Source organism: Dromiciops gliroides, chromosome 4 (assembly GCF_019393635.1).
Source record: "Dromiciops gliroides isolate mDroGli1 chromosome 4, mDroGli1.pri, whole genome shotgun sequence".
In the NCBI taxonomy this organism is placed as follows: domain Eukaryota; kingdom Metazoa; phylum Chordata; class Mammalia; order Microbiotheria; family Microbiotheriidae; genus Dromiciops; species Dromiciops gliroides.
Genome location: NC_057864.1, coordinates 487,261,820 through 487,281,381, shown reverse-complemented (window position 1 = coordinate 487,281,381; position 19,562 = coordinate 487,261,820).

The window sequence follows — 19,562 nt, the reverse complement described above, 5'->3', positions numbered from 1 at the left end:
ACCTCCACCCCCAGAAATCTGATTCCCTTCCGGATTCAGCTCATGTAGCACCTACCACCTGGTTCTTTTCCTGGTCTCCACAGTGACTGCTGCCTCCTCCCTCTCTCACCAGGTTACAAGTCAAGTTCACACATCAACAAACATTTATTAGGTACCGACTGTTTACCAGGCTCTGGGATACAAAGAAAGGCAAAAGCCAGCTTTGATCTCAAAGAGCTCACAGTCTAATGGGGAAAGAAACAATATGCAAACCACTATGTACAGGGTGGGCCAAAAGTCAGTCAGGAAGGGGTTTCAAAATTTAGAAACTCATTATTTTTTGTTTTTAATTTATGAGACCATCATATATAGCACACATATAAAGAAAAATAATTTTATTTTTATAATAAAAGCATTTTATTATTTTCCAGTTACATGTAAAGATAGTTTTCAATATTTGTTTCCTTAAGATTTAATTCCAAATTTTTTCTCCCTCCCTCCTGTCCCTCCCCCCTCCCCCAGACAGAAAGCAATGTGATAGAGATTATATATGTACAACCACAGTAAATATATTACTTCATTAGTCATGTTGTGAAAGAAGAATCAGAGCACAAGGGGAAGACCGCAATAAGGAAAAAAAAACCACCACACCAAAAAGTAGAAACTGTATGGTTCAATCTTCATTGAGATTCCACAGTTCTTTTTTCTGGATACAGAGAACATTTTCCATCACAAGTTCTTTGAAATTGTCTTGGATCACTGCACTGCTGAGAAGAGCCAGGTCTAGCACAGTTGATCATCACACAATGTAGCTGTTACTGTGTACAATGTTCTCCAGGTTCTGCTCACTTCACTCAGCATCAGTTCTCTTAAGTCTTTCCAGGTTTAAGAAGAATAATTTTCAAAAAGTTATTAAAACATCAGACCCCTTCATGACTTTTGGCCCAAACACAAAGTGGATACATTGGAGATAATCTCAGAAATCCCTTGTATGTGTTTGGGGGCATGTGTTGTATGTGTTAGAGTGCCAGGCCTGGAGTCAGGAAGACCCGAGTTCAAATGTGACCTCAGACACTTACTAACTGTGAAGCTAGACTGAGGGTGAAAACTCAAGTGTGAGAACACAGAAAAGGAAGGAAGGGCCGGGTCCACAAGAGTGAAATACCGACCACCCCAGAGAGAGCATTTTGTCTTCCATCCCGGGTTCTGTGATAAGCAGCTGGTAGAGTTTGTGGAGAAAACATAACTCGGACGCATTTTGGCAGCTGAACAGAGCATGGACTGCAGTGGTTGGGGGTGGGGGGAGGCCATCAGTTGGAAAGCCATTAAAAAGAATAGTCCAGGGCAGCCTGTAAAATGTGACAGGTGGGGAGCCGGGGTGTCTGAGGAACAGCTGGGAGGCCGGCATCGCTGGACCACAGAGGACATGGAGGAAAGCCAAGTGCAAGAAGATTGGAAAGGGAGGGGGATGGGGGATGGAGGTTAGGGTTTCAGCAACACCTTCCTCAATTCTGGCCTTTTCTTTTGACCCATGATGGAAGATGATGATAGCTGGGAAAGAGGAGTTCTTTGTATTGGGAAGTACAACTGGGGTTGGGGGGAATCTCTTCTTCAGTAGTCTTGCTGTTGAGAAGTCAAAATGGAGCTACGTTTCAATTTTTTCTGCTTCTAAGAGCATCCTTTATATATTTTTCATTGTCTCTGAATTGAATTTTAAGTCTCCAGTGTGTCAAAGTAAACCATAATTTCTTTTAATTCTCTCTTTTCTGACTGATCAACCCAGATTAGATCTTGCAAATCACAAAATTTTCATTCTCTTTACATTTGGATTCAATAGCCCACTTTCTTTCCAATACTCTTCCTTACTCAATCCTGTACTTCTCTGTTCCAAACCATTTTTCAGAACTAGTTTCTATTTAATCTGTTGAATCTCTCCTTTGCAAATTAGCACGCTTTTCTCTCATATCGCAATACTCATTGCAAAGTTTTACTTTTCTCTGATCAGGGATAGAACTTCAAGGTTTCCAGTTTCTCATTGTGCCAAAAAATAAATTAAATAAATAAACCTTCCAATTTGGTAAATGCAGAAATTCCTTTTTAAGTGACTTTGCATCTAATTTACCTAGAGAATTAATTAAATTCTACTGTCATTCATAGATTACAGTGTGCAGATAAACCACTCTCTGAAAATTAAATTTTGTCTTTTTCCAAGCCATTTGCCTTTTTAATTTAAACACACCTGTTTCTTTCCAAGCTGGAGAGAAAAGCTAACAGCTGCACTAAGTCGTTCCTAAGCCCCAGATAAAACTTTGTAACTTGAGGCTGAAACGGGGTTTGTGGGTTGGCGGGGGTAGGGGGGGTGGTTCTCTACTTTTAAACTAGCTTCAATTTTGGATAGAGACTGAACGTTTCCTCTCAGTGAAGCCACCTTCTTGATAAATCTTCATTCTTCAGGGAAGACAGAGTGTGTGTGTGTGTGTCTGTGTGTCTGTGTGTCTGTGTCTGTGTGTGTGTGTGTGTGTGTGTGTGTGTGTGTGATGGGAGGGGAGGGGGTAAGTGCTCTTTGTTTTCAAATTCCAGAAAGTTTCTCCTTTTAACAATCCTGGGGAGCTGTCCCCTCAGAGCCCCTCTAGGATATCTGAGTGCACGTAAAAATAATCAAAGCATCCTCCATAATTTAAAAATAAACATCCGACCAATTGCACTTCAGTCTTTACTTTGGTCTTTAATTAGTTTGCAATGCCACACATTTCTACAAAAAGGGAAAAGATTCTCTCCTCTCTCCCCATCCCTCCCTCCTCTCTCTGTCTTTGTCTCGTTGTCTCAGGTTCTCTCATCCTCCGTCTTTCCCTCCCTCCTCCTCCCTTCTTCTCTCCATTCCCAGTTCCCCACTTGGCCAGCATTGGGAGCATTGAAACTTTCAGCAGAAAATTTCTTCCTCTTTTCATCCTTTTTCCTTTAGCTCATTAACACCTCAGGAAAAGGATGGTTGGCTTTACCAGGCCGTAGATAGCAACAATGCTGATAGCACATAATCTACATGATGTAGAACAAACAATGTGTGAACAAAACACGATCCCCTAATGTTTCAGCACAAAAGAGGTTTTATTTAATTTAATGCTTTTGCTGCCACGTTGAAATGCTACATGGCCATCTTCAGATCATGTATTCACTGTTTTTATTCTTATTCTCTATTTCCATAGGGTAGAAATCACCCATTTCAGGGAAATTGGGCCGATTTTTCCCTTCCAATTTCTTTAGTAGAAAATTCTCGGTGTCTTGGAGGGGTTTGCTTTTCAACTTATTTTCCAGTGGTTTTTATAAAAAGTCCTCGGTCCTCTGGCCAAGTGTCTAGTGTCTTTATCTTGCTCACCCTTATCTCTTGGGTTTGTTTTTTGTTTGTTTTTTGTTTTTGCTGGGCAATTAGGGTTAAGTGACTTGCCCAGGGTCACACAGCTAGTAAGTGTTAAGTGTCTGAGGCCCGATTTGAACCCAGGTACTCCTGACTCCAAGGCCGGTGCTCTATCCACTGCGCCATCTAGCTGCCCTGCTCACCCTTATTTCTACCATGGCCCTTCTCATAATTTCTCAACTTGTTCTCCTTTTCTCTAGGGATAGACACCCTTTCTCCTCCGAAATAATCTGTTCTTTCCCCCTAATTTCTGAAGTAAGAATTCCTTTATCCCTTGAAAAGGTGCATTTTTAGGTTTCTGCTGTGGTGACTGTGGCTTCAGACAAGTCCTAAATCCTTGTCTCTACGATCCATGGTACTTGGGGTATGTCCTAGATCTGAACGAATCCACTCCTGTGGCTACTTCCACGGTCTCTCTGGAACACTTTTCATTTGAAAAGATTCCTCTTAATATTCACCCTAATTATTAGAAGTTCAGAATGAGGGGAGTAAGCACAAACTAACCATTGACTTAAACTATGTACAAAACTAAGTACAAAAGTTTGGACATAGGGGTAGCTAGGTGGTGCAGTGGATAGGGCACTGGCCCTGGAGTCAGGAGGACCTGAGTTCAAATCCAGCTTCAGACACTTAACACTTACTAGCTGTGTGACCCTGGGCAAGTCACTTAGCCCCGATTGCCTCACCAAAAAAAAAAAAAGAAAAGAAAAGAAATATGACCTCAAAGGATTTGGAATTCAAGGGCCTGGGTTCAAATCCTGACCCTGCCACTTCCTCACCATGCAACCTCAGACAAGATGCTTCACCCCTCTGGTGTCTCCTGAATAAATGAAACATTATAACACAACACCTACATGTTGTGATGAATGGAAAGTTTAAGAGATATCATTTCTGGGTAATTAATAGTCTTATTAACTATGGCTAGCAGATAATTAATAAAATAGTCGTTTGGCTTTCTCTCCTAAACCAAAAGAAGTGTCTCAGTGTTTATATGCCTTGGAAGAGTGGGTGCACCTGACAAGTAGAAATCAACTTTGATCGGTGGAACAATTAAAAATATGAACGACATGGTATCTGAGTAATTTAATAATTTTATCAATACAGCCAGCAGGTTATTAATAAAAATGAGGTCTATGACTGTCTCTCTCAGACCAAAGACCCCTTCCTCACAGTCCAGTCCGGTCTGGTACACATACCTTTTCCACTGGAGGGGGTCCATCACACAGCAATCAAATTTAATTGGTTAGCATCATTTAGAAGTGGGTTATATTAAAATGAAGTCAGAGATGTGACTCAAGTAAAGATGACATCAGGGAGACATGTAGAAACCCCTACCCAAGCTGACACTGGTTCATACAAGGCCAAATCGAATCAATAAAGTCCTTCAGCTTATCCAGACAAAAGAATCTGTCTTGGGGCAGCTAGGTGGCGCAGTGGATAGAGCACCAGCCCTGGAGTCAGGAGTACCTGAGTTCAAATCCGGCCTCAGACACTTAACACTTACTAGCTGTGTGACTCTGGGCAAGTCACTTAACCCCAATTGCCTCACTAAAAAAAAAAAAAAAAAAAAGAATCTGTCTCCACCTAAGGCTCCTTTTGTGAACGTGGGGTTGGGGTGGGTTTGACCTAGATAAGATTTGATAAAATCTCTCAAGGAGAGCTTTCTTTGAGTGGAGGGAGAGGGAGAACTTAAGAAAGCAAAATCTCTGGGTCCCCCAAGATATTGATTATTTGGGGGGGGGGGGCAATGAGGGTTAAGTGACTTGCCCAGAGTCACACAGCTAGTAAGTGTCAAGTGTCTGAGGCCTGATTTGAACTGAGGTCCTCCTGAATCCAGGGCCAATGCTTTATCCACTGTGCCACCTAGCTGCCCCCCAAGATATTGATTATTAATAACTATTTCTCATATTGGTTAACAATTAATGAAAGAGTTAATATTCTAATGAGAGATGGACCTATTTTAAACAGGGGCTGGGGATCTGACTTTGATTATGTCACTCTTACTCCTCTCTACCCAGACCACCCCCAGCCTCAGGGCAATCTACCACCTCCCCAAGACTGTTTGATAGAACACAATAGGCAGTATTCACCTAGGGTAGATTCTCTCTGTAAGGTTTTCTAGTTGTCTGGGATATAAAATGGTCTACGTGGGCAAGGTTAGAAATTGAGACACAGGACTTTAAATAAGGAAAGAAAAAAGAAACCTGGATTCTTCCCCTCTCCCATATTCATTATTATTAATATGAGAGAAATCATCATTTCTCTCAATGTCTAGGGTCTAGGACCACCAGAAGGCCCTGAGCTACACAGTATGGTCAGTCCCCCCCTGACCGCTCCATCCTTTTCAGGCACAAACAGCTGTTGGTGCAGTCCTCAGGAGCCCAGCCTGAAGACGTGGAGGTGCAGGACCCAGCTAGGAAAAAGGACAGGAGCCAAACAGTGGAGGGCCCAGTTAAAGTGATCTTGGTTTTGAGCCTCAGGGCCCCGTGTACTAGAAGGTGAAGGTGGTCCTGGAAGATAATGCCAGGAAAAGGAATCCACCTTCATCCGGCCTTGAGGGCTCTATTCCAGGTCCTTCTCCTGAGCGCATAGGACCGAGGGAAGTCCTAATGGGAAGAACAGCAAGATGAGCAGGACCATGACTGTGGCTGTGGGGTCATCTCTGCGAAAACCTCTTCCAAGGAACCCTGAATGACCCTGACATAAATGGGAGACAACTTGCTGTAAAAGCAAGGAGGGCGGTACTTGGTTCTGCTGAGTACAATGCTTTTCCAACTCACACCACAGCATAATGAATGGATGAATACGACAGAGATAAATTAGTCGAAGGATCCTTAATTATTTGAATGGAACCATCTTTAAAAGGGTGACTGTGTTCAGCACATCGTGGAGTCTGTTCTGCAGGGTCCAGCTAGAAGAGGAATTCCCTCCAGGGGGTTTCCAACTCATTGCTGCTTTTCAATCCCACACACTGGGGAGCCTCCTAAGTAAGAGCAATAAGCACTCCAGAGTTTAACCCGGCTATTCCTTTTTTAAAAAACCTTTTAAAATTATTTTTTCAATTAGCAAAAATCCACCTTCTCTCCCTCTCACCTCTCTCCAATTAAAAAAGAAAGGGAAAAAAGGGAGAACTTGAAATTGAAGGAGATCTTTCAGAGAAAGAAATGATCAGAAACTATTGTGTCCAATTATGTGCTAAGAAAACGGGGAACTTAGAGGAAAGAGACGAATACTTAGGGAAATGTAAAATACCCAGAGCAACAAAAGAACAAATAGACTAAGTAATTCAATATCAGGAAAGGAAATCAAGCCATAAACCCTTAAAGAAAAGACTCCCCGACTAGGTACGTCCATGAGTGAGTTACCTCAGATATTCAAGAAAAAATCAATTCCAATGCTGTATAAACTGTGATAGGAAGAAAAAGAATTCTTCCAATCTCTAAGATGCAAATGTGGTCTTGATACCCAAACTAAGGAGAAACAAAACTATAGGCCAACATGAACATTGATGAACATTGATGGAAACTAAGATGTTAGCAAGCATGCTACAGTAACTTATTAGAAAAAGTTTTTACACTAAGATAAGTCTAGATTTATGTCAGAAATGCAGAACTGATTCAACATAAGGAAGACTATAAATAGAACGTGCCAAGTTAATTATATAAATAATAAAAAACTATCATTACATTCATAGATGCTGAAAAGGCTTTGGACAAAATTCAACACTCATTTCTATGGAAAACTCTAAAAATCACAGTAATAAATGGACCTTTCTTAATATTAAATATCTAAATCCAAGAGCAAACAATATATGTAATGAAGAAAAGTAACAGGCTTTCCCTTTAAGATCAGAGGCAAATCAAGGATACCCATCATCACCCCTACTATTTAACATAGTTCTAACAATGCTAGCTGTACCCCACCCCCAAAACTGAGAGAATAAGCAAAGAGAAAGAGAAAATATTCTCACTCTTTGTTGGTGATAAAATGGTATATTTAAAGAAACCTGGGTAGTCAACTAAATAATTGAAACAATAATCAAGTTTGCAGGATATAAGATAAATAATCAGCATTCCTATAAATTCCCATAAATAGCCAACAAAACCCAGCAAGAAGAGCTAGAAAGAGAAATGTGGTTTAAAATAACTACAGAAGCTACAACATACTTGGAAGTGTATCTTCCAAGATTCAATCAGTCAACTAGCATTTATTATGCACCTAATGTATAACAGGCACTGTGTTCTGCTCTGGACACACACACACACACACACACACACACACACACACAGAGTGCCTGCTCTCAAGGAGCTCAGAGTCTACTGTTGGTAACAACATGCATACAACTACATAAAAACAAGATAGTTATAGGATGAATTGTGGTTAATCTCAGAGGAAAGACAAAGAACTGGAAATTGAGAGGATGCCCATCATTGGAGAATGACTGAACAAGTTGTGGATGGAGTACTGTAATGGGTTTTTCTTCCACTTAGTAGTATTTTATTTTTTCCCAATTACATGTAAAGATAGTTTTCAACATTCATTTTTGTAAGATTTTGAGTTCCAAATTTTTCACCCTCTCTACCTTCCCTTCCACCTCCCCAAGAAGTAAGAAGTCTGCTATAGGTTATACGGTACAATCATGTTAAACATATTTGGGGGAGAGCTATTGTGCTATGGAAAATGATAAGGTACTAGTTTCAGAAAAACATGACAAGACCTGTATGAACTGTGGCAAAGTGAGAAGAAATAGATCATTGTGCACAATAACAGCAATGTTATAATGATGTTCAACTGTGAAAGACTTAACTACTCTGATCGACACATCATAAATAATTTTCTCTTTGTTTTTCTTCCTTTTTTTCAAAACATGGCTAATATGGAAATGTTTTCCATGACTCTACATATATGATTTATATCATATTGCTCACCTTCTCAGTGGATGGGGGAGGTGGTAAAAAGGAGGAAGAGAATTTGAAACTAAAAATTTTAAAAGAAAAGAATGTTAAATAAAATTTTACAAAAAGAATTCAATGAATTCATCTTTACTAATTTTTAAAAATAATTTCTTTAGAGCTAGTTTAATTTCTGTTTGAGAGATTAGATTAAGATCCCTATTTGATGTATTGAAATTTTTATAAGCATGTAATCTATGTTTTTTATTGTGATTTCATTTTTTTTTAATGTATGAGGTATTTTATTTTTTCCATTACATGTAAAGATAGTTCTCAACTGTAATCTATGTTAAAGCAGCACAGGGTGTTGTTTTCCAATGAGGAAAAAGAAATAAATAAGTACAAAATTATTCATTTTTATATTCTTTATTTTTAAAAATATAAGTGCAGGACCGTAGCACAAGATTTCTGATATGCTATCGTATGGGACAATTTCCTCAGTTTACCTAAATAATTCGAGACCACAGAGTCAAGCAAAGACAGATTTATTTCATTCTCATGAGAACAGGTGACCCCATGCAAGGAATGAGGAATGAGCCGATAAGCTCAGGAGTTGGGTCTTTATAGAATTTTAAGGGGGCAGTCCCCTCGTGCACTGGGTGGGCTCACAATCTAACATCCAATCCAGTCCCACCTGGTACTCATGTTGAGCTCGTGATCAGAGTATGCAGGTATGCTCAGCTAGGTCTGAGAGCTGGGGGAAGGGGAGGGGGAAAGGGGGAAATGCCCCCACCTATGTAAGGAGGGGGCAAGTGGTTGTGAAACCACTGAAGAGGGAGGGGTGGTACCAGGAGCTAGGGGGCTTTGGAATGCAAGAAGGGAGGGGTGATACCAGTGTGGGGTTGCACTAACAGGAGACAGCAAGGAGGAGGGGGTTGGAGTACACCACGTTCAGTTAGACAAAATACATGTTTCTCAGGGGGATTGCTACAACACCCTGTTTGGCCGCAGAACAAGGGTGGGGAGGTGTGTTTGAGCCACGGGATGGAATATGGACAGAATGATCTAACAATAACAAGGATTGGGGGCTGGGAACTTTCTCGACCCCAGCCTCAGAGTCTGAACTGACTCAAGTCCACTATATCCCACTCAATATGAAATGATTCATGGTGGCCATTTGGGGCAAACTATGCAAGATTTAGATTCACCTAAATACATGATGGTGAAGCCCACATCTGTATCTTCTCCAAAAGAATGGCATGATTCACAAGAAAAAGAGCGTTTCCCCAACTGACAAATGGTTAAAGGATATGAAAAAGCATTTTTCAGAGGAAGAAATATGAGCTACCCATAGCCATATGAAAAATGTTCTCAGTAACTCTGATCAACACAATGACCCACCATGGTTCCCAAGGACTCATGATGAAAAATGCTACCCACCTCCAGATTGAGAAGTGAGGGATGAGAGTGCAGACTGAAATGTCTTTTCTTCCTTCTTTCTTTTTTAGAACTTGGCAAATTCAGGAATTTATTTTGTATGACTATCTAGATATGTAACAGTTTTATTTTTCTTGCTTTCTCAATAGGTAGAGGATAGGGAGGGAAGGAATTTGGAAAATCAAATCAAATACAGTTCAGAAGAAGAAATAAATAAATGACATAAGACTTTATCGGACATTTTGCAAGAGCCTAGGTAATAAACCATGTCTACAACACTTCCCTCATCTAACAGTTTAGAACTAGGTTAAAATAAACTCAATGTCCCATATCTTGTCAGTTTTTAAAAATACAGTTGTATTAATGTATTTTGTTTTTACATCACTTTCATTTCTAAGTATGGCCCTTCCCCTTCCCAAAATGAGAACCAACCCTTATGACAAATAAAGAAGGGAAAAGAAGAGTTGAGTGAGCAGAAGCAAGTCTGATAATATATGCAAGTGATCTTTCATTCACTGGTATAAAGCAGGGTAAGTATAATTCTACACCTTTCTTTTTTGTTGTTGCTGTTCCTTCTGTTTCCATTGTTGTGATCACTGGGTTTAGTCAGGTATTGATAATCTATTAAGTGCTAGGCATTCAAAGAAAGATGAGAAACCAGCCTCAAGGAGGGATGAATGGGGAAGCCAAAATGCCAAAGAAGACAAAAGCGCGACACAATACAGACTGGGGGTCTAGGATGAAGGACTCAGGAACGCTTCCTGAAGGAGGTGGGATTTCAGCTGAGACTTGAAGGAAGCTAGGATAGAGAAGTGAGGAGGGCATTCGAGGCATGGGGGAGAGGTTAGTCTATGGTCAGTCTTCAGGGTCAGTGAAGGGCAGAGCGCGTGACAAGGCAGGAGGAGGTTGAAGAAGAGTGGAGCATCAGGGAGGGTTCTGGTTATGAAAAGCTTTAAGAGCCAAGCAGAGGGGCAGCTAGGTGGCGCAGTGGATAGAGCACTGGCCCTGGAGTCAGGAGGACCTGAGTTCAAATGTGACCTCAGACACTTAATACTGTGTGACCCTGGGCAAGTCACTTAACCCTCATTGCCTCACTAAAAAGAACAAACAAACAAACAAAGAGCCAAGCAGAGGATCTGATATTTGATCCTGGAAGTGATGGGGAACCAGCATGGGGGGAGGAGGAGGGCTATGGGTAGACCTGCATTGTAGGAAAATGAATTTGACAGCTGAGTGGAGGGTGGCTTGGGCTGGGGAGAGAGCTGAGGTAGGGAAGCCCACCAAGGGGCTATTGTGTGGTCCAGGCATGAGGTGTTGAGGGGCCTGCGCCAAGGTAGGGCCAGAGGTGGGATGTTACAAAGGTCAGAATAGCCGGACTTGACAGCTGGTTGGTTGTAGGTGATATGGGTCTGGGGTAACTCTCCTTGAGAAGCTAAACTAAAGGACAGACACACCTGAGAGGGGAAATAAGCCCAGTAGGCGTGGGTGCTGCCTAATCTTGCCAGGGGAGAGAGAGAAGTCCCGAAGTCAGAAGCCCTCATTCAAGCCTTTCCCATCCCACCCCCCAGGGGAACTTTCCCCACCCCCAAGGGGAACTTTCTTCAGCGCTGGAATAAAAGACCATTTTACTTTCATTGGATTGTGTGGGAGAGTTGTCATTCTTTACGGGTTAATACCTAAGGACTCCCACCGCCTATCTGCCCAGCAAAGGGGGGATGACACCTAGGGGGCAAGCCTGCGGGCCTGGGGGGAAGCCGGTGTCCTCAACAGTGACAGAAGTTCAGAAGGACCGATTGTGTGCAGGAGAAAGAGAAATTCAGTTTTAGGGTGTCTACAGGCCATCCAGCTGAAGATGCCTAATAGACGGGCAGAGAACCGAGGCTGGCAGCCAGGAAGGAGTCACGTTTTTGGGCTGGACAAGCAGATCTGAGAGTCGTCTGCACAGAGATGAAGATATGAACCACAGCAGCCCGGGAGATCGGCAAGGGAAACAGCAGAGAGGGAAAAGAAGGCCGAGACAGCCGGTCTCGAGGGAATCCCGCGGATAGGCGGCCTGATGCAGACGAAGATCCAGCAAAGGAGACAGAGGAGCGGCGAGATGGGCCGGCGGAGCGCCAGAAGATGCGGATCCCTCAGAGAAGTCGCAAAGGATGAGCATCGATGAGGACTGGAGACAGTGGTATAGGCTGGACAGCGGAGAGTTTAGAAGAGAGTAAAGGGAAAGGAAGCGGAGGCACCCACTGTAGATGATCCCCAGAAGGAGCTTAGCCCCAAAAGGGAAGAGAGATGTAGGGCAAGAGCTCAGAGCCGGGCAGACCAAATGCTGGAGGGCAGCAGGGAAGCAGCTAGGAGAGACTGTGAGAGGGGATCGTTCCACAGACCACCTGCTGGGGAAGATGTGCATCCCGTGGGCAGGGAAGTGGTGGCACGGGACAGCGGGAGCTGGGGTGACCTTGGGGAGATACAAAGTGAAGTCTGCATCCGACAGGGGAGGGGGAGATGGTATGCCAGGTCTGAGGAGCTATGTTTGGGGAAGGAATTGGGGTGAGCAGGAGAGTGTGGGAAACGATTATTTACTAATAACTAACGGGGCAGCCAGGTGGTGCAGTGGATAGAGCACCGGCCCTGGATTCAGGAAGACGTGAGTTCAAATTCGGCCTCCGACACTTGACACTTACTAGCTGTGACCCTGGGCAAGTCACTTAACCCTCATTGCCCCGCAAAACAAAAACAAAAAACTAATTATCTTATTAGGGCCAAGAACCCAGTGTGGGAATCTGTCTTAAAGATTTACCCAGGCCAAAATCTGGTCAGACAATGTCCAGAGGGGCCGGGAGAGGGGCTTCCAGCATAAGGCATCACCCCAAGCCAGGTCAGGCTCACCAGGCCCTAGATTTACATATGTGCACTGCCAGGTTGGGCCTGCTCTCCCTCCCCTTGTCCTGGGGTTGCCTGGCTATATGTCCCAGTGCCTCGTGCCTTGCCTGCAGGAGGTTCCTAATCATTGTGGAGGTGGGGGTGGGGGTGGGGGAGGGAGTTAGTACTGGTAATAAAGTAGCTGGGTGGCTCAGTGGATAGAGGGCTAGGTGTGGACTCCGGAAGACTCTGAGTTCGAATGTGACCTCAGACACTTACTAGCTGTATGACCCTGGGCAAGTTACTTAACCCCATTTGCCTCAGTTTCCTCATAGGAAAAATAAGAAGGAAAATTGAAAACCACTCCAGCATCTTTGCCAAGAAACCCCCAAAAAGGGGTCATGGAGATTTAGACAAGATTGAAAATGACTAAACAAACGACAGTATTGAAATATATACACAAATACTTTGAAGTAAGCATCTGTGCCTAATAAAGATAAATATCGATCCGCACTTTCTATTCTTTGCCTGTGGAGATGGACATGCTCGTTGGTGTCTATCAAGTTCATAATTGAAAACATTTTACATTTGAAAAAACAAGTATCCCAAGTGACGTGATCATAGGCCCATTTGCATAACTGAGCTCGATTTCCTTGCCCGGGTCAGTTCACTTTGGGCTTTTGTGTTCCTGCCACAAGACAAGGCTGCTCTTCCTTGATCATCTCAAGTTCCCAGCCCTTGCTTCCATTTTCCAGGATGTCAACGAATTCTCTATTCAGCAACAACAGTCTCAAATAATTGATTTTTTTTTTTTGCAGGGCAATGGGGGTTAAGTGACTTGCCCAGGGTCACACAGCTAGTAAGTTCAAATAATTGATTTTTAATCTCCTCCTTATTCACTCATTCATTCACCAGAGGAATCTTTTATCATTAAAGAGGTGATTTTGGCCAAAGTCAAACTCATAAATTGGCTTGGGATTCTCAGCAGGTAACGTCTGAACTCTGATTTCTGCATCTTGTGGCCAATCCATCCCAACAAGAAGCACTGATTAAACCCTGACTATGGGCTCAGCACCAGGTAAGAGGGAGAGAGAAAACAGAAATGAAACCATCCCTAATCTCAAGGAGTTTATCTTCTGCTGAGGGAAAGCAACCTGTGGGTTAGCGATTTCATTCACAGTGGAGGAATATGAGGCCAAGAGGGGACTGGACTGCCCGTGATCACACGAGTCATTTCAGAGAGAGTCCCTGAACCCAGGTATCTCTGACTCCAAGGCCAGCCCAGTTCTTGTTCTCTCTCTCTCTCTCTCTCTCTCTCTCTCTCTCTCTCTCTCTCTCTCTCTCTCTCTTTTTGGTGAGGCAGTTGGGGTTAAGTGACTTGCCCAGGGTCACACAGCTAGTAAGTGTCAAGGGTCTGAGGTCGGATTTGAACTCAAGTCCTCCTGAATCCAGGGCCAGTGCTCTATCCACTGCACCACCTAGCTGCCCCCCAGTTCTCTTTCCATTATGCCAGGCCACCTTCCTGATTCTGTCCTTTCTTAGGAGATTCTGTCCCCTGGATTGATTACTAAACTGTTCAGGAAGAAATTCATTAAAACATGCATTTGGTGGATAAAGCACCTACCGGCCCTGGATTCAGGAGGACCCGAGTTCAAATCTGACCTCAGACACAGGACACTTACTATCTGTGTGACCCTGGGCAAGTCACTTAACCCTCATTGCCCCACAAAAACAAAAACAAGTCAAAACAAAACAAAACAAAACCAAAACGTACATTTGGTCAGAGGCAGCACCAAAGGTTATGTTGACATAAGTAGCACCCCTTCTGGTCCACTCCCCCAGCCTGGCACTTATCCTCACAAATTGTGTTTTTTAGGAATGAGCCTGTTTTGTTCCCCAGGCTGGATTCCAGAGAGAGAAGAGACACAATAATGAAAAGAGAGAGGCCAAGGGGCAGCTAAACTAGGTGGCAAAGTGAATGGAGCACTGGCCCTGAAATTGAGAGGACCAGAGTTAAAATCTCACCTCAGATGCTTACTAGTGTTGTGACCCTGGGAAAGTCACTTAACCCCAATTGCCTTAAACATCTGGGGCCATCTCTGGTCATCCTGACGTATATCTTGCCACTGTATCCAGATAGTTCTGGAGGAGAAAGTGAGGTTGGTGACCTTCCACAGCCCTCCCTCACTCAAATCCAATTCACTAAGTCATGACATCACCCTGTCATGGTCCTCTTCAAGAACAAAGGTCAAACAACAACTAAAGGCCAACATGACCGGGAGGGCAGGTTTTCTTCTTTGTCTTGGTGTTTATTCTTTCATCTGGGGGGAAGGACCTTGGAGGCTGACCTCATGGGTTTTTTTGTTTGTTTGGTTGGTTTTTTAGTGAGGCAATGGGGGTTAAGTGACTTGCCCAGGGTCACACAGCTAGTAAGTAAGTGTTAAGTGTCTGAGGCCGGATTTGAACTCAGGTACTCCCGACTCCAGGGCCAGTGCTCTATCCACTGCGCCACCTAGCTGCCCCGACCTCATGGGTTTTGAAAGGTCAAGAGAGTGAGCCACCAGGGATTCAAAGAGTGAGTGCAGTCAGCTGGGGTTTGCAGTGAACCAGTCCAGCTTGGAGGCACTGAGATGGAACGAGAAGACTTTAGGACCCAGCTGAGCCAGGGACTCATCAAGCAATGATGCTGCTTCACTCGTTTTTTCAGTTGTGTCCGCCATTTCTATCTCCAGCTCATTTTACAGATGAGAAGGCAAACAGGGTGAAGTGACTTGCCTAGGATCACATGGCCAGGAAGTGTCTGAGGTCAGATTTGAACTCGTGAAGATGAGTCTTTCCCAACTTCAGGCCCAGGACCCTGAGCACCACGGTGCCCCCTAGCTACCCCAATGAGATTGCATTTTTATGTAAACTTGGTGAAATTACAATCTCATTAGATTGTAAACCCCTTGAGGAAAAGGATTGTCTTTTACCTCTTTTTGTATCCCCAGGATCTAGCGTAGGGCCTGGCACATAGTCGGTGCTTAATGTTTATTGACTGATTGGAACCAAAGATATGTAGAAACTACATTGTCTGAGCCCACTCTCCCCAGAGATCAGAGTACTGGAGGGGAGATTATGTGATTGAGATGTTAGGGGCTGGGGACAATGCTTCTACTCTGAGCTTGCTATGTTTCAGAGTAAATATTGCTTAGTAAAAGCTAATTGGTGTTAATTGGTTAAAAGAAAGGGAGGTGCTACTAGTCATTGGTGGCTAACAGTGGAAGGAGAAACACTACAAACACCTCAAGTCTCTACCAGCACCAGAGAAGAGGCACCCCAAGTCCCATGGGGCACCTCTAGAACCTTGAAGGGGAGATGTAGAGGAAGTGATGGCTACCATCATTTTCCATTCTTTTAAGAACTGTCTGTCCCTGCCTTTTGATCCTTTCTCTTTTGAGAAATGGCTTCTGCTCTTTGATGTTTCTGTTAATTGTCTACACATCTTGGATATGAGAATGCTATCAGTGATAATTTGATATGAAGATTTCTTCTCATTGACCATTTCCCTTATCCTAATTGACTTAATTTTGTTTATTCATATAATTCTAGCTTTTGGTTTTAAATACTTTTAATCACATGACCATATGATTTTTAACTCAACTTTGTATATATACAGTGTATAATACTTGTCTCTATCTGGTATGCTATTATACTATATATACTTTGTAGATATAAAGTATACTGGGGCTATACTTGGGAGAGATTTTAGCAAAAATGAGTGTTGTACTTTATTAAACCTGTTTCTGTGTCTATTGGTTTTAGACTTATTTTCATTAGATTTATTGTTATATTTTCATTATACTGATTATTTTCATGATACAACCCCAGCATAAATACAATTTTGTCATAGGGAATGATTTATAAAAATAAGTTTACTGAAGTCTTTTTTGGTTTTTGCCAAGATGACTTTTAGCTTCATTTTTGTCACACTCTTGCTTCTGGGTGTCCCTTAAGGATCTGCCCTTTTTCCTCTCTTACAATCTCTCTCGGTGACCTTGTCAATTAAAAAGGGAATATCAATTTGATAAGGGAAATTTGGGGAGGTGCAACTTTAAGTGAAAGCTGAGTCACTGAGATTCAGGAGACAGGAGGCTCTTAAGCCAAGGAAAGGCAACAGAATTGGGTTAGAGAATAAGTTGCCATAGGGACCGGAGGAGGCAAATTAAAGACACAGCAGGGGGGTGCTGAGCAATGCTGCCTTGGGAGCCTGATTTGTAAGAAGCAATCTCCCAGTGGAGGGCTTCCGTTGAGCGACTCCTGACTGATGGAGAGAACAGTGACTTCATTGGCCTAGGGTTGTAAGGAGCACTACTGCTCTTGAGCCTGCCCTGGAAATGGAGAGAGGTGTAGCGTCCCAAAAGGGCCTGTTCTCTGCCGTCCCTTGCAACTGCTTTGGGACCTAGTGACCTGGCAACAGGTGATGTACAATGTGGCTAGAACTTGATTCTATTCAGACAATGAACGCAGCGTCTGGTTAGCGAATAACTGGAGGGTTCGGTCTATAAGGTGCAGCAAGAGTCAGTTTGCTGAGCTTTGTAGATCCCCACTTTAAAGAGAACTGCTTTTCACACCAAGAGCTAACACTTTCTAAACATCTTTTTAAGAGTTGTTGTTGTTTGTCCTTCATTCTCAAAGAGGACCATGACATCAAGGTGATATCATGACCTGCACTAAATTGGATTTTAAGTGAGGAAGGGCTGTGCAAGGTCACCAGCCTCACTCTCTCCTCTAGAGCTATCTGGGTCCAGGGGCAAGATATACATCAGAATGACTGGAGATGGTCCTGGATGCTTGAGGCCTTTGGGGTTAAGTGACCTGTCCAGGGTCACACAGCTAGTAAGCACCTGAGGTGAGATTTGAACTCAGGTCCTCTTGAATCCAGGGCCAGTGCTCTATTCACTGTGCTACCTAGCTGCCCCATCTTTGTAAGGCTGATGGCTAATTGAAAGAATCGTAAATTCTACATTTGACTAGCCAAGAACAGAGAATGTGCCCAGCCAAAGAGTGGTAAGGATCCAGCAGTTTTGCATGGTGCAAATGTTCCTGATTGGATCAAGAACTTTGAAGCCTCCAGTCCAGAATTATGAGTTACCCTGAGCACATGAATTTCCCTCCCTTGGTTTGCTTGCTGGGTTCCTCCGAGTGTGTGCCCACTCTTCAGTGCAGCTATTGGGTGCATTGGCGGGAGAATGTCATCTAGGGTTCTATGTGTACTGTGAGGTATTTCATTACTCATTGCTTTAATATATTAACACCTATGAGAGGATCTCTTTTATTTTCTGTTTAAGGGAATGGTTATCTTTAAGCTGTAAAAGCATCATTCCTGTGAGTGGTTAGCTGTGTAAATTGTGTTCAACCACATATCATCCTGCCTGCAGGCAAAGGAGAGACATGCTGCGCTGTCCCACTTCGGTCTCCTGGCCTGGCCCCCTCCTGCATGCAGGGGAGAGGCAGGGATGCCACTCTAGCCGACCCTCGCCCTGCTCCCCTAACCTGAGCTCCCTAATGCCCTGAGTGGATCCCACCCTGGGGCCAAAACCCGAGGGATGTTAAGAATTGAAGCCATGACTACTCATCATGCCCTCCCTAGCCCCGTGATTCTCCCACCTCCTCCCCATAGTTCAAAACCCAACCCCCTGTCCCCCCCACACACACACAGTGTCCCACTCCAAAGCTATCCTCCCCCTCCATTGTGCTTAACAGAATGCCTGCTCCATATTGAACAAGAGAGCTTTCATCTACAATCATTCCCTTCCCCACTCCCTCCATCTTTTGGCTCTCACTGATGTCTGACTCACTCTTGACTTTCCAATCCTGCTTCTGCTTTCACTCCTTCTCCTGACTCACTGCTTGAAGGTAGAGGAGTTACAATACTCCTCGCCCCCACGGCCACTTCTAAGCTGTTCCTCCCCCACCATTACTGAGTAACCTCTCATTTTTGCAGTTGACTCAGCCCACATCTACCACTTCATTACAATTCAAGTGGCTGTTGTCTGCCCAACCTCCAGAACATTCCCCTTCTTTCCTCAGTGAGTTCAGTGCCTGGCTCACAATCTTTCTCTCCTCAATTCCTGCCTTGATACTAAGGGGCTTCAACACACATATTGATGTGCCCTCAAACATCCTAATCTCCAGTTCTTCCATTTCCTCATTTCCCACTGCCTACTCCTCCATGACGCCTTATCTGAACAGAAGTGGCCACTCCCTTGATCATGACAGAGGGTCATAAGCTGCATGATCTGTAGTCATCCCTTCTCTGCCTGAGCCTCGCCACCCCAAGGCCTGTTGTTCATCTTCACTGCGACCTCCCACCCCAGCCATCATTCCTGCACTGGCCACACCCTCCTCTCTTCCCTTCTGGATCCCTTGGTGAACCAGTTCAACCCCACACTGTTCCCTTAAGTCCTCAGCGCCCTTTGGGACTCTTGCCCTGCCAAGCCTTAGCCTGGTATCCCCGCCCCCCCTCACCTGCTCCCTTCATTCCTCTCCCTGTGCTTGTGAACAAAGCTGGAGAAAATCACAAAACCACAGGGCCTGCTACAGAGTGTGGTTATGTGATCTCCACCGGCTTCTTGGGGCAGCAAGGCTATTGTGGTTCATGAGAACAGAGCCCAAACTCTGCAACGGTTTTAGAAAGAAATGTATTAGGTCATTCGATAGAGGAGAAGAGCAACGCAGAAAGGAGGTGTGGCTCCCTCTCATCTAGGCTTCCAATGATTTATATTCTATAGGGCTTAGACAAGGGTGCCTTCATGGGAGCCACACACACACACACAGAGTTCAGTAATTTTGCCAAGAGGGTAACTGACCAAAATACAAGCTTGGGTGGACCCATCACAAGTCCTGGGTGTGGTAACCCAAAACAGGAATGCTCTGAGTGGATCCTAGGGGAACCCAAAATTCCTCACAACCATCTCCGGAGTTCCCAGAGTTAATGGGATTGG